General features: G+C 45.2%; 1 long non-coding RNA gene across 1 annotated transcript in view; it reads left to right on the forward strand.

Moving 5' to 3' along the window:
- Positions 1-13,661, forward strand: part of LOC146351998 (uncharacterized) — a 35,737-nt gene extending 22,076 nt beyond the window's left edge. The window contains exons 2-3 of the long non-coding RNA XR_014787528.1: positions 7,647-7,765; positions 11,962-13,661. This is a non-coding gene — a long non-coding RNA (uncharacterized LOC146351998). The remainder of the gene's footprint in view (positions 1-7,646; positions 7,766-11,961) is intronic.
- The last annotated feature ends 292 nt before the right edge of the window (positions 13,662-13,953 follow it).

Raw genomic sequence — 13,953 nt, forward strand, 5'->3', positions numbered from 1 at the left:
TCAAGATTCCTGTGCCTTGATGGGCTGATGCTGGCTGGGTGGGAGGAGTGGTGGAGGTGATCTTTGCCTCCCTGGCCTCCAATCTTCTTCATTTTTGCTAGATGGGCTTTTCAGCCCATCTAGCGAAGGCACTTTGGAGGGGGAGGGAAGGAGGCTGGAGGAGGCTTAGGATAAATGTTATCCTGGCCTCTTTGGTTTCCTCCTCTCCCTGGCCACCAGAAAGCCCCCTTTTTCCCCCTTGGAGGTCATTTTCTGACCTTGAAGAGGCAGCTGCTGTGGTTCTTTCTGCACCTGCTGTGAGGGGTCAAGGGTCACATCTACAGCTCTCCCTTCTGTGGTCAGAGTGCGGTCGCTGACCTCAGAAGGGGTTTGCCCAGGGACCATAGGATCTGGTAGACATTGTTTACTTGGACTTCCAAAAGGCTTTTGACAATGTCCGCCACCAAAGACTCCTGAGTAAACTTAGTCATGGAATCAAAGGAGAGGTCTTCTTATGGATCAGCAACTGGTTAAAGAACAGAAAGCAGAGAGTAGGACTAAAAGGTAAGTTCTCGCAATAGAGAGATGTAAACAGTGGTGTTCCACAGAGATGCGTGTTGGGACCAATGCTTTTCAAATTATTCATAAATGATCTGGAATTATGAGTGAGCAGTGAAGTGGCCACGTTTGCTAATGACACCAAATTATTTAGGATGGTTAAAACAAAACAGGATTGCGAGGAGCTCCAAAAGGATGTCTCCAAACTGGGAGAACGGGCATCTAAATTGCAAATGTGTTTTAATGTAAGCAAGTGTAAAGTAATGCATGTTGGGGCAAAAAAATCCCAACCAAGTATAACTTGATGGGATCTGAGCTAGTAGTGACTGACCAAGAAAGAGATCTTGGGGCTGTGGTGGACAGCTCAATGAAAATGTTAAACCACTGTAAAAAGAGCAAATTCCGTGTTAGGCATAATTAGGAAAGGAATGGAAAATCATACTCCCCATATACGTGAGTATACATGGTGTGACCACACTTAGAATACTGTGTAAAGTTCTGGTCGCCTCATCTAAAAAAGAACATTGTACAGTTTGAAAAAAGTGTAGAAAAAGGCAACTAAAATGATTAAAGGACTGGAGCAACTCCCCTATGAGGAAACATTACAACAGGTGGGATTGTTTAGCTTAGAAAAAAGACGAGTAAAGGGAAAATTATGCATGGTGTGGATAGGGAGACATTTTTCTCTCCTTTTCATAATACTAGAACCGGGGTCATCCCATGAAACTGATTGGTGGGAGACTCAGGACAGGAAAAAGCAAGTACACCACATAGTCAAACTATGGAATTTAATGCTCTTTAATGAGCTTCCGCTGTGCATTAAAAACATGTTTGTTCAGGCAGGCATTTGAGGTGGGTTAGGGTATTTTTTAGAAATATGGTGTTTTTATTGTAGAATTTTATTGTTTTAAACTGTTTTATTATACACTTTGTACATCGCCCAGAGAGGCTGGGTGACTGGCCAGGTGGGAGGGAGAGGGAGAGGGAGAGAGAGAGAGAGAGAGAGAGAGATGGAATTCACTTCCACAAGATGTAGTGATGGCCACCTTTGGATGGCTTTGAAAGGAGATTGGACAAATTAATGGAGGATAAAGTCCTGATGGCTATAAGTATATTTCCTCCCGTATCAGAGGCAGGGTGCCTATGTACACCAGTTGTTCAGGAACTTGGGCGGGAGAGTGCTGTTGCACTCATGTTCTGCTTGTGGGTCTCCCATGGACAGCTGGTTGGTGTAGTGGTGAGAGTGTTGGTCTGGGAGCCAGGAGATCCAGGTTCTAGTCCTCACTCAGCCATGGAAGCTCACTGGGTGACTTTGGGCCAGTCACAGACTCTCAGCCCAACCTACCTCACAAGGTTGTTGTTGTGAGGCTAAAATGGAGAGGAGGAGGATAATGTAAGCCGCCTTGGGTTCCTTGAGAGAGGAAAAAAAGGCGGGATATAAATATAATAAACAAATAAATAAATAATAAACAGAATGTTGGACTGGATGGACTCTTGGTCTGATCTGGCATGGCTCTTCTTATGTTCTTATGTACTTTCTTGGTGTACAGAATCAGATACAGGGTGTTAATGAGAAGGGAGGGAGAGATGTTACTGAAAGTAGAGATGTGATGTTAGGTTTTAAGATACATTATTTATTACTATTTATCAGATACTGTTTGTTCTGATGGTTGACCTGTTAAATACATGCATGCTTATCCTTTTTAAATACCTGTGTTCTGGTCTGGGTGGATTAGAGGGCATAGTAAGAAGCAGAGACATCACCTTGCCGACAAAGGTTCGTATAATCAAAGCTATGGTTTTCCCAGTAGTAATGTATGGCTGAGAGAGCTGGACTATAAGGAAGGCTGAGCGCCAAAGAATTGATGCTTTGGAACTGTGGTGCTGGAGAAGACTCTTACGAGTCCCCTGGACTGCAAGGAGGTCAAATCATTCCATCCTAAAGGAAATCGACCCTGAGTGCTCATTGGAAGGACAGATCCTGAAGCTGAAGCTCCAATATTTTGGCCACCTAATGCGAAGAGAAAACTCCCTGGAAAAGACCCTGATGCTGGGAAAGATTGAAGGCAAAAGGAGAAGGGGACGGCAGAGGAGGAGATGGCTAGATAGCATCACTGATGCAATGAATATGGACTTGAGCATGCTCCTGGAGAGAGTGTAGGACAGGAAGGCCTGGCGTGCTATGGTCCATGGGGTCACGAAGGGTCGGACACGACTGAACAACAACAACAAATATCTCACCCCACATGCTAAGGATATAAAGAGAAGAGTGATCCTATAAATCAGTACATGGTGGCAGCTGGTGTTTTGGGGAGTCCTGGGAAAAGTATAGACTCAGTGACGTCTAGGTGTCAGGGTCTTATAGGGGAATCCTACTTACATCACATGATACCAAATTATGGGTGCCCAGGAATCCCAAAGTATTTATTTGGCAATGGTGATACAGCCACAAGATCATAGTTCCAATTGCTCAGACAAGTTAAGCAAGCCTGATATGGAAGGTTTTGCATGACTCACTTTGCAGTGTTCCCCAACCTGGTGCCCTCCACATGTGTTGGACTACAACTCCCAGCATCCCCCAGTTGTTTTGTTTTTAAAGCTTGTGGTGTGTCATGATGTATTTGCTTAGATGGGATGCACATACTCTACACAGCCTCTTTCCTACCACCTGACATTTCGAGTAAGTAAGCATACTTACTACGGACTTACTTCCAAATACATTTGCATAGGATTACCCAGTAATCTCACAGCATACTGAAATAGAATAAAAACTCTCCCACACTATATTATATTGCTGTGTGCAAAAAAGCAATACATAATAGTAGTTGATTTCAGCTCAAAGCTTTAAATGTAATTTCACATTGGCTGTATCTGTGAAACAGCACTTGAATCAATAATTACAATTACAGTGTTACCAGCTGTGATACATACAATGATCCATAATCCTAATGAGAGGGGAAAACACTTTCTCAGGATTAACATTTAAATAGGTTTCCATCCAGTTGCACCAATCCATTGGGTGAGAAACAGCCTTGTATTTACCCAATATTCCCTTTGAAAAGCAAATCTGAATAAAACCAACCACCAGAAGACTCCTGTTTTAATTCAGATTAACATAATTACCAGCAGTTCCTGGACAAACAGAATTTGCATACACTTTTATAAGTCTACATACAGCATAGATCAAAGTGACTCAACATCAAACACAGTTTATTCTTTGAAGTGAGCCAGTGAACTGAATTATGCACTTATAATATGGATATACAGTCAGGGCCAAAAATATTGGAACAAGGATAACTGTTTTAGCAGTTGGCCTCTGTATACCACCACATTGAAGTTGAAAGGAAACACACCCAGATGGGAGTGAAGTCAGGACTTTCAGCTGTAATTCAAGGGGTGTGACAAAAGTGGGGCACTAACCATTCAGGAAGTACAGCCAGTGGCATACACACACCCCCATCGTTGGTGGCTCATAAGTAATGGAACAAACCAACATCATTTCAAACTTAAGGATCCCCTTTAATACCTGGATGAAAATCCTTTGCAGTCAATGACTGCCTGAAGTCTGGAACCCATGGACATGACCAAATGCTGAGTTTCCTCCCTCGAGATGCTTTGCCAGGCCTTTACTGCAGCTGCCTTCAGCTGCTGCTTGTTTGTGGGTCTTTCTGCCTTCAGACTTGTCTTCAGGAAGTGAAAAGCATGCTCTATTGGGTGGTGATCAGCTGACTGACTTGGCCATTGAACAACATCCCACTTCTTTGCCTTCAGAAACTCTTGGGTAGCTTTCGCTGTATGTTTTGGGTCATTGTCCATCTGCAATATGAAGCGGTGTCCTATCAGTTTGGCAGCATTCGGCTGAGTCTGAGCAGAAAGTATAGTCCTATACACTTCAGAATTCATCCTGCTGCTTTTATCAGCAGTCAGGTCATCAATAAACACCAGTGACCCGGTTCCACTGGCAGCCATACATGCCCATGCCATAACACTGCCTCCACCATGTTTGACAGATGATGTGGTATGCTTTGGATCATGAGCTGTTCCTTTCCTTCTCCATACTTTTCTCTTCCCATCATTCTGGTACAAGTTAATCTTGGTTTCATCAGTCCAAAGAATCTTCTTCCAGAACCGGGCAGACTTTTTTAGGTGTTTGCTGGCAAAGGCTAATCTGGCCTGTCTGTTCTTGAGTGTTACCAGGGTTTGCACCTTGTTGTGAAGCCTCTGTATTTACATTCATAAAGCTGTCTCTTGACTGTAGATGTTGACAAAGACATGCCCACCTCCTCAAGAGCGTTCTTGACCTGGCTAGATGTTGTGAAAGGGTTCCTCTTCACCATGAGCAGCATTCTGCGGTCATCCACTTTAGTTGTCTTCTGTCGTTTGCCAGGCCTTTTGCTGTTGCTGAGCTTGCCAGTTAATTCCTTCTTTTTCAGGATGTTCCAAACTGTTGTCTTGGCCACTCCCACTGTTTTTGCTATCTCTCTGATGGGTTTATTTTGTTTCCTCAGCCTAATTATGGCCTCCTTCACTCGCATGGATACCTCTTTGGACCTCACATTGGGAGTTCCAGTGAACAGCTACCAAATGCAAATGTGACACTCAGAACCACCTCCAGGCCTTTTTTCTGCTTGATTGGACATGGGGTACCCAGGAAACAGGCCACACCTGGCCATGCAGCTGCTTGTCAGCCATTCGTTCCATTACTTATGAGCCACCAACGATGGGGTGTGTGTGCCACTGGCTGTCCTTCCTGAATGCGTAGTGCCCCACTTTTGACAAGCCCCTTGAATTACAGCTGAAAGTCCTGACTTCGCTCCCATCTGGGTGTGTTTCCTTTCAACTTCAATGTGGTTGTGGACAGAGGCCAACTGCCAAAACAGTTATCCTTGTTCCAATATTTCTGGCCCTGACTGTACCTGTGAAGAGATAACTAGCTTACGTATTGCATGATCATTGTTCTCCCCCTTCCCTCATTTTTAGGGCATGCTGCAACCTTGCATCCAGAAAGTCCTCCTTCCCTCCCTCCCACACACCTCTCCTACAATACCCCAAACGATATACAGTAAAATATTGCACACGCGCACTCCACAACATTATGCACGGCAGTGCAACCAGTTCTGTAAGCTGGCGTTTCGTTTAGGATGCAAAGCAGCATCCTGTCTTTTTGCCCTTCAGGGGCCAGGTCACACTTTAGCGAGTTGTTTGTGGTTCACATTTGTGACAGTTGCTTAGGTTGTTGGAAGCTAGTAGCATCCCTTACCTTATCTCTATGAAATGAGGTTGTTTGTAGCCCGTGGGGAGACATCTGACCCTGGACACCCTGGGTTATTTAGGGGTTGAGAACCCAAATTTAGCCTACGATTTGCTATTGGGTTAACTCTGGGTTGTTTAACCTCTACATATCCCAGAATGTCCAGGTTCTGACATCACGCTAACAACCTACACATGGGGCGATTGTAGGGTGTTAATTGAAAGCAGAAGTGAGGAACACACTGGAGGCAGCATGCTTGTTCTCACTTACACGCAACTATTTGTGGGTTAATTAACCCACAATTGCCCTTTCTATGTGCGAACCCGGTCTGACAATGGGCAGGATCCAATGCTGCTCCTCTGCTAGTGGAACTGGCTGCTGACTCTGGTCTGTGCACGGCCGGCCAGCCCCGCCACTTCTGGTCCGCAAGCAGCACCTACCACTTGCAGAATGTTTATTTAGCGGTTCCAGAGGTAAGCCCCCAAACAAGCAGAAACTCTCATTTCTGGAAGGGGGCAGATCGGCAGAGCCAGAATTGGTGGCCAGCTCCACTAGCGGATGGGCAGTGTTGGATCCTGCCCTGTCTCACTACTAAATTGGAGAAGATGCTGCTGCTAGGGAAAGCGGAAGGCAAAAGGAGGAGGGGCTGACCAAGGGTAAGATGGATGGATGATATTCTGGAGGTGACGGACTTGACCTTGGGGGAGCTGGGGGTGGTGACGGCCGACAGGAAGCTCTGGCGTGGGCTGGTCTATGAAGTCATGAAGAGTTGGAAGTGACTGAACAAATAAACAATTCTGTTTTTACTTCAAATGTTCTCTGTCCTTAAGCTCCCATAGTGTTAAATATGCCTCACAGAATTGGCAATCCTGAACGCAGCAGCATGCACCTAGCACAATAAACCCATGAATTCTTAAGTGGGTTATTGCTTTCCCAAGATTTTTCAAGTTGACAGTTCAAAATACTATGACACTTTAATCACATCTGACCATTTTTATGAGGAATAACTTCAGTGTTGTAACAACCTTCCTAAAGAAGGCTGAGGATGCAATACAGTCTGTTCAAATTATTGTGTCATACTGCTCTGCGTACATGATTGCCTAGCAGAAAGATTAATGGTAAGCTTTTCTATATACCAAAACAGAAACATGCACATTACGAAGTAAAAAGACAGAAAAATTGAGTCCACCTCAGTGGAGGCTGATGTCAGTGGGGTGGTGAACCAGCCCCAAAATAGGTTCAGCACCTTGGATAGCTCCTCTGGAGTTCTGACTGAATGCTGGAGCAGATTCACTGCCCCACTGACATCGGAGCTGTTGAAATGACAGACAACCCAAATGGCAAAATTTTATAGCACCTCCCCCAAGGTGCAGCCCCTGCTTGCCAGGAAGAACATAATGGCAAGGGAAAAGACTAGCTTGGCCTCATCTGTCACCAGAGAAGGAGCAGCTGCACGGAGTTGCCCTCAGACTGCAGACCTGACAGGAGGCGTATCCTGGTCTCTGCCACTGGACAGGGGAATAAGGGCTACTGTGTTAGTAAGCAAGACCACAAGCAAGGGATGATAAGCCCAGCTCCAGCTAGATATAAATGCCTGTTTACTACTCACCACTTTGTCCTGGAATTGTTCAAATGATCTCTGTCCTCTACCTTTTGCCTCCACTCTCCTTCTCTTGAAGTCCTGCCTTTTCAGTTTGTAAGCCTGAGAGCAGGGCCTCTTTTGTTATTTATGTGAGCTGCTTTGGGAGACTGTATTTGTCCAAAAAGCCGGCTAAAAAAAGAAGTGAGTGTAATCCTGTGCAGTGCAGCCCCCTGGTGGAATGTGTGATTTCAACCTTTTTTTTTTTTTACTCTGCAGAGCGACTACAGAAGGATAGACTCTGAGGAAACAGCAAGGAGAAAAATAGGGGATGGCTCCATAACCATCGGTGACTGGCCTGGAGTTACCTCTCAGTCTTGAACTGCACAGCTAGACAGGTCTTAAAAGATAACCGACATGTGTAGTCCATATTACTATTGGACGCCATTCCTTCCATGTTATTGTTTAGATACTTACTTGTTTATTCATTTGAATGTTTGGCTTGCTTCCACCACCACCCCTTTCCCTGTTATAAAATAAGAACTAGGATTTATTTAAGTTGCTCACTGGTCCCTCCACCCCACCCCCTTTCAAAGAACAAGGATCCTGGTGGGCTGGAGGCACTGCACACTACTTGGAGGCCAGCATTTTTCTCCTTCACCCATCTCACCACTGCATGAACCCACATCCCATGGTTTCCATCACCCCACAGGGTTGCTGGTAAAGAAAATGGGGTTACATCTAAATAAGAACTTGAGATATGCACCATCTTAATCTTCTGAGTTATGAATTCCAATCCACAGTGTGCAAATTAGCTGCAGCGGGGGGGGGGGGGGGAGTAAGACTAGATATTTATTGGTTAACCCCTTTCTTCCTCCCCCTCCCTTCCCTTGGTGGACAGTGGGATGTTATTTCCTCTTTGGTGCCACAGGCAGAACTGATTGAAGGTCTGCGTGTCCAGAAAGCAGGACATATCCCAGAGAAGTCATCAAACTAAGTAAACCGAGATTTCATTCAAGCTTAAACTTTGCCCAAACATGTAAAATTTGATGTGCAGAGAACTGTTTTGTATGGAGGAACATTCATGCATGTATGTACCACCTGCATTGGCAGAGACCAGACCACATCAGTTTATCACGTTTACCACATCAGTTCTCTTACGAATGGAGTGAGAAAATACCCTTGATAAAGAACAGCTCAAAATATATTGGTTAAGTTTTTAAAAAATCTATTTCCCATGAAAAGAGATGGGGCGGGGGGAGAGGCCTAAAATCTCTTTCTCTCACAAAGTTTCACTGTTTAAATGTGAGTCAAGCTGAGCCCAGCTGAAGTGACTAATTAACTGGCTCAGCCTCCCCTCCCTCTGAAAAAGGTAATCGGCCTTTTTCAAGCACGGAGGAGTTTGTTGGAGCAGTTCCTGTTTCCACCTGGGACTCTCATTTAAGTAGTTTGTGTCTCCACCTCCTCCAGGTAATTTAACACCAGGATCTTGCCAGAGGGTTATTTGCCTTTGGTTCTTAGCCTGTGGCTTACAGCTTCTTATGTATCCCTGGATCTGTGAGACTGCTACTAGCATCCCTGAATAGGGGTACAGTTGGGAAGACAGCAAACAGCAGGAGAGAATGGCAGCAGGGAGAACAGAGGAGCAGACACTGCCCTGGTGAGGGACAACAAGCTTAGCATTGTAAGTGGCTATAGCGAGAGATCCAGCAGGAGTGGCAAGATCTGTAGCAGCAGCCAGGTCACCTGGAGGCCAGGGGCAGGACTGTATTTTGAGTAGGGATGGGCAGATTCCCTACCTGCTGGTCCGGGTGGGAATCCGCCCTTGGGGGGAGGTGATCCGTCCCTCCCCCCAGAATCCATCCAGGCTGGCTCCCCTCCACAGCAATCCTTCGGAGCCAGCTGCTGGGTCCGCATCGCTGGCGATAAGGCTGGCCGCCATTGCTGTGCTGTATCACTGGGCTAACTCTGGACGCAAATGGCGTCCACTACGCCATTTGCAGCCGTAAAGCTGTTAGGTTAACCTAAATGCGGCCAGTTACGGCTGCATTAAGGTTAATCTAACAGATTTGCGTCCCCGTTTTTTCACACGATAGGCGTCCGGAGTTAGCCCAGCGATACGGCACGGCAATGGCGGCCAGCTTATCGCCAGCAATGCGGACTCAGTGGTCGGCTCCACAGGATCGCTGCATGGAGGAGCAAGCCTGGACGGATTCCTGAGGGAGGTGGAGATGAGTGCCACGTTCCGCCATGGAGGCTGGATTCTTTGGAATCCGGCCTCACTGGGGTCCGTGGTGGAATTCTCCGCCATTCCTAATTTCGAGTAACATAATCTCCCTGTGTTTTCCAGTGTTCCGGCTGCAAAGTCCAGCAGCTTGCTAGCTGCTGAGACCATAGAGCGTTCAGCAGAGCAGACAGAAAAACCTAGGAGGAACTTGTGGGATTGGAGAATGTTTACTGCAGCCAGTATGGGTGCTGAGTCACTAATGCTGTTGAAAGGTGAAATGAGAGAACATGGGTGGCACGTTTGGGGCTGTTGTCTTAATATCTAGCTGGAGATGTTGGCTGGGCCTCTGGTGAGAGAGGAGCGGTTGTTGATTGGTTTTTGTTATTTGGCTGGCAGGGTGGAGTTACCTGTGGGTTTTTAGGTTAATTAAGGCCTATGTGTTTAGGAGGGGAGGAAGGTGGGGCCATTATAAAATGTAATGCTGGGCCACGAGTAAAATGTCATGCTATGACAGTGGGAGGCTACGACATTGACTGAGGGGAAGGCGACTGAGACGAGCATACTCTTTTCCCTGATTCACATTCCAGCCTCAGTAATTTTGATGGGTTACCTGTGGTATGCAGGTGCTGTTAATGAATACCAGATTGACTAATGGGAAAGGATGTGTAATCTCGGACTTAATGACTGATGAACATACTAACTTAGCCTGTGTCACTAAGACCTAGTTGGATGAAGGGAGAGAGGTGAACTTCTCTTAATGTTTCCACCAGGATTTCTTGCACAGTATAGAGCTTGACTAGAGGGGTACAGAGGGGACTAGTTTTACTCTACAGCAGGGGTAGACAACTCAGTGCCCTCCAGATGTTTTGAACTGCAATTCCCACAACCCCTGACCATTTGCCATGCTATGGCTGATGGAGGTTGTAGTCCAAAATATCTAGAGGGCACCAGGTTGCCTACCCGTGGTCTATAGGGACATCATCTGCTTGGTCAGGTACCCTGTGTCTGTACCTGGTATTGGGAATGCAAGACGGGATTGGAATTCTATTGATGTACCACTTACTCCCAATACTCTCACCAACAGAGGTGGTTTCCATCATGGTATTGAGAACCGCAAAGCGCCGGTCTTTAGTATTCATGCCATGGCCATATTAGGTGCAGCTCAATATTTTGTGACAGCCATGTCAATCATGGGCCTGTCTCAGTTATTATCTGGCCAAACACATCTGGCAGGATACACTTTGGAATGGCTTGAAGGGAAATGGTCTGTGGGTGGGAGAGTTAGTAGTGACTATTGGCATGGACAGATCATGTTACCTGTAACCTTTGCAGGGTTGGGGGACTGAACTTTATTCTCTGTCCCTGAAGGCTGATGAATCCAGACAGATTTCCAGGGTTTCTAGGCAATTCTCCAGCAGGGTTAGTCAGTAATCCCATCAAGGTCCTTCACTTTGTTTGGAATGAGATGACCCATTCCATTGATTCGATCACTCCCAAACATAGGGACATAAACCATGATTTGAAGCTGGCTAGACACAAACTATAGTTAAAGTTAACTAGTTCGTTCAGGCTACATGACAAGCAAAGGCTGAAGTCAAAGCTTCTGAACACATTCTCAAGGCAATGCTGGAAGAGAGGGAGGGTAGAATGCATAAACATTGGGGAGGCTAGGCTTGCACATATCACTAAATCATAGTTAACATTTCAACACAGCTTTTGTGAACCCTAAAGTAATCATACTTCACTGGAAGATACTGCAGAATACAGTCAGCATGACACATCTAATGCTTAAATGCATTAGTACAGGAGTTTACATTTCAATTGCAAAAAATTATGCAGTCAGGAGATTTACTTTGGCACATTTTGAAATTTATCCTGCAAGCCCTATTGATCTGGATAATGAAGTTTCTCAATAACCTTTTAGAAGTCAAAATAGGTATATAAAAATAAAAGCCATACCAAGCCACTAGAACACAGAAACAGCCTTGGTCACCCTGTATGATGACCTATAACAGGAGAAAGACAGGGGGAGTGTGACCCTGTTGATTCTCCTTGATCTCTCAGTGGCTTTCAATACCACCGACCATGGTATCCTTCTGGGACGATTGTCTGAGCTGAGAGTGGGAGGCACTGCGTTGCAGTGGTTTCGCTCCTACCTGGAGGGTCAGTTCCAGAAGGTGGTGCTTGAGGAGCATTGCTCAGCCTTGTGGATTCTCCAATATGGGGTTCCATAGGGGTCAGTTTTGTCCCCCATGTTGTTCAACATCAATATGAAACTGTTGAGTGCAGTCATCTGGGGTTTTGGAGTGCACTGTCATCAGCATGCTGATGACACACAGCTCTATTTCTCCTTTTCATCTTCTTCAGGTGAGGCTGTGGATGTGCTGAATCAGTGCCTGGCTGCGACAACAGACTGGATGGGGACTAATAAATTGAAGCTCAATCCAGACAAGACTGAGATGCTGTTGGTGGGTGGTTCTGCTGACTGGATGGAGGGTGTTCAACTCATTCTGGATGAGGTTGTACTCCCGCTGAAGGAGCAGGTCTGCAGCCTGGGGGTCCTCCTGGAACCATCTGTGTCACTTGACACAGTGGCACAGAGTGCCTTCTACCAACTTTGGCTGGTGGTCCAGCTATGCCCCTATCTGGACAGCGATAACCTGGCTTCAGTTGTCTATGTTCTGGTAACCTCCAAGTTAAATTACTGCAATGCGCTCTACATGGGGCTGCCTTTGAAGATAGTTCAGAAGCTGCAGCTTGTGCAAAATGTAGTGGCCAGATTGATAACTGGGACTACAAGGTCCGTGCATGTAAGACCAACTCTGGCCCACTTGCACTGGCTGCTTATATGCTTCCGAGCTCAATTCAAGGTGCTGGTTTTAACCTATCAAGCCACACAAGGCTTGGGACTGCAATACCCGACGGCACACCTCTCCCAAAATGAACCAACTTGTATGCTACGTTCAGCATCTAAGGCCTTCCTCCGAAAGCCTCCTCCAAGGAAAGCTTGGAAGGCAGCAATGAGGAAGAGGGCCATCTCAGTGGTGGCCTCCCCATCTGTGGAACAAACTCCCCAATGAGATCCACCTGGTACCAACACTGTTATCTTTTTGGCACCAGGTTAAGACCTCTCTCTTTTCCCAGGCATTTGGCAGCACATGATGAGTTTAAATCAGTCCTGGACGTGTCTTTAGTTATGACTGTTCAAAGTTGTTTTCAGTTATATGTTTGTGTATATTCTCTGTGTGCTTTTATGTAAATGGGTTTTAAACTTTTTATATTGATTTTAATGTTTTAATTTCTGTAAACTGCCCAAAGACCTTCAGCTATGGGGTGGTATAGAAATGTGATAAATAAATAAAATAAGCACCCAGTCACTTCAGTGGGGCTAGGATAAGAGGTGAAACTGGTGTACTGTGCCCAGTGTAAGTAGGAACTTGCAACAGATAATGATCAGAACCAAGTCAATAAACAGGATTAATATTGCTTTATATTGCTACATGAGCAATGTAATAATTCTTAGCAAAATAATGTAACCTGTTGAGGAATACCATTACAGAATGGAATGCTCAATGTGAGAAGTGTATTCTGCAATCCCTAGGAATGTATATAGTATGGTCAGTTTCTCTAAAGAGCCAGTCTAAGTGTTCTGCACATTTGAGTCTTCTGAGGACACGTACTTGGTGGGATATTGCCACCTAACTTTCTTGCAGAAATGTGATACCGATTAGAGGGAGAAGCCATAGCTCAGTGGTAGAGCACATACTTTGCATGCACAAGTTCCTAAATTCAATCCCTGGAATTTCTAGTACGATAGCTTGGATACATCTAGCCAGAATGGATAATATTGGGTTAGCCAGATTCAATGGTCTGACTGACTCAGCAGAAGGCTGCTTCACATGTTCCCCATAGATCTGCACTCCTGTTTCATTACTGTGATAAGAAATGACACCGGACCTGGTTACAAGGGCATTGTACCACAAGAACAAGGAAGAAACATACAACTTTCAACAATTTTGATTCAAAGATGATTTTCCAAGTTAAAAATAGTAAAAGTACATTTTATTAACAAATACATTTGTCCAAATAGTCTATTAAGAGTTAACAGGAATATTTTTCCTTAAGTATTATTAAAGCAAAGCTTGTAATTCAGTGTAAAAACTGGGAGGTATAAACAGAATACCTGAAAAAATCAGTACAGTAAATCAAATATATTTGCATTCATACAGTGCTGCATTCTGATAATCATCTCAATACCATGCCCATTCTTGTAAGAGTGGAGCAATTCCATAAGTTATCATAAAAATCCCTCCATATATCCATTTGAGAGTTTCCTATAGATACACAATACCTGACAGC

This window comes from Heloderma suspectum, chromosome 2 (assembly GCF_057233095.1).
Source record: "Heloderma suspectum isolate Gila_16-S chromosome 2, 16-S_ref, whole genome shotgun sequence".
Lineage (NCBI taxonomy): Eukaryota > Metazoa > Chordata > Lepidosauria > Squamata > Helodermatidae > Heloderma > Heloderma suspectum.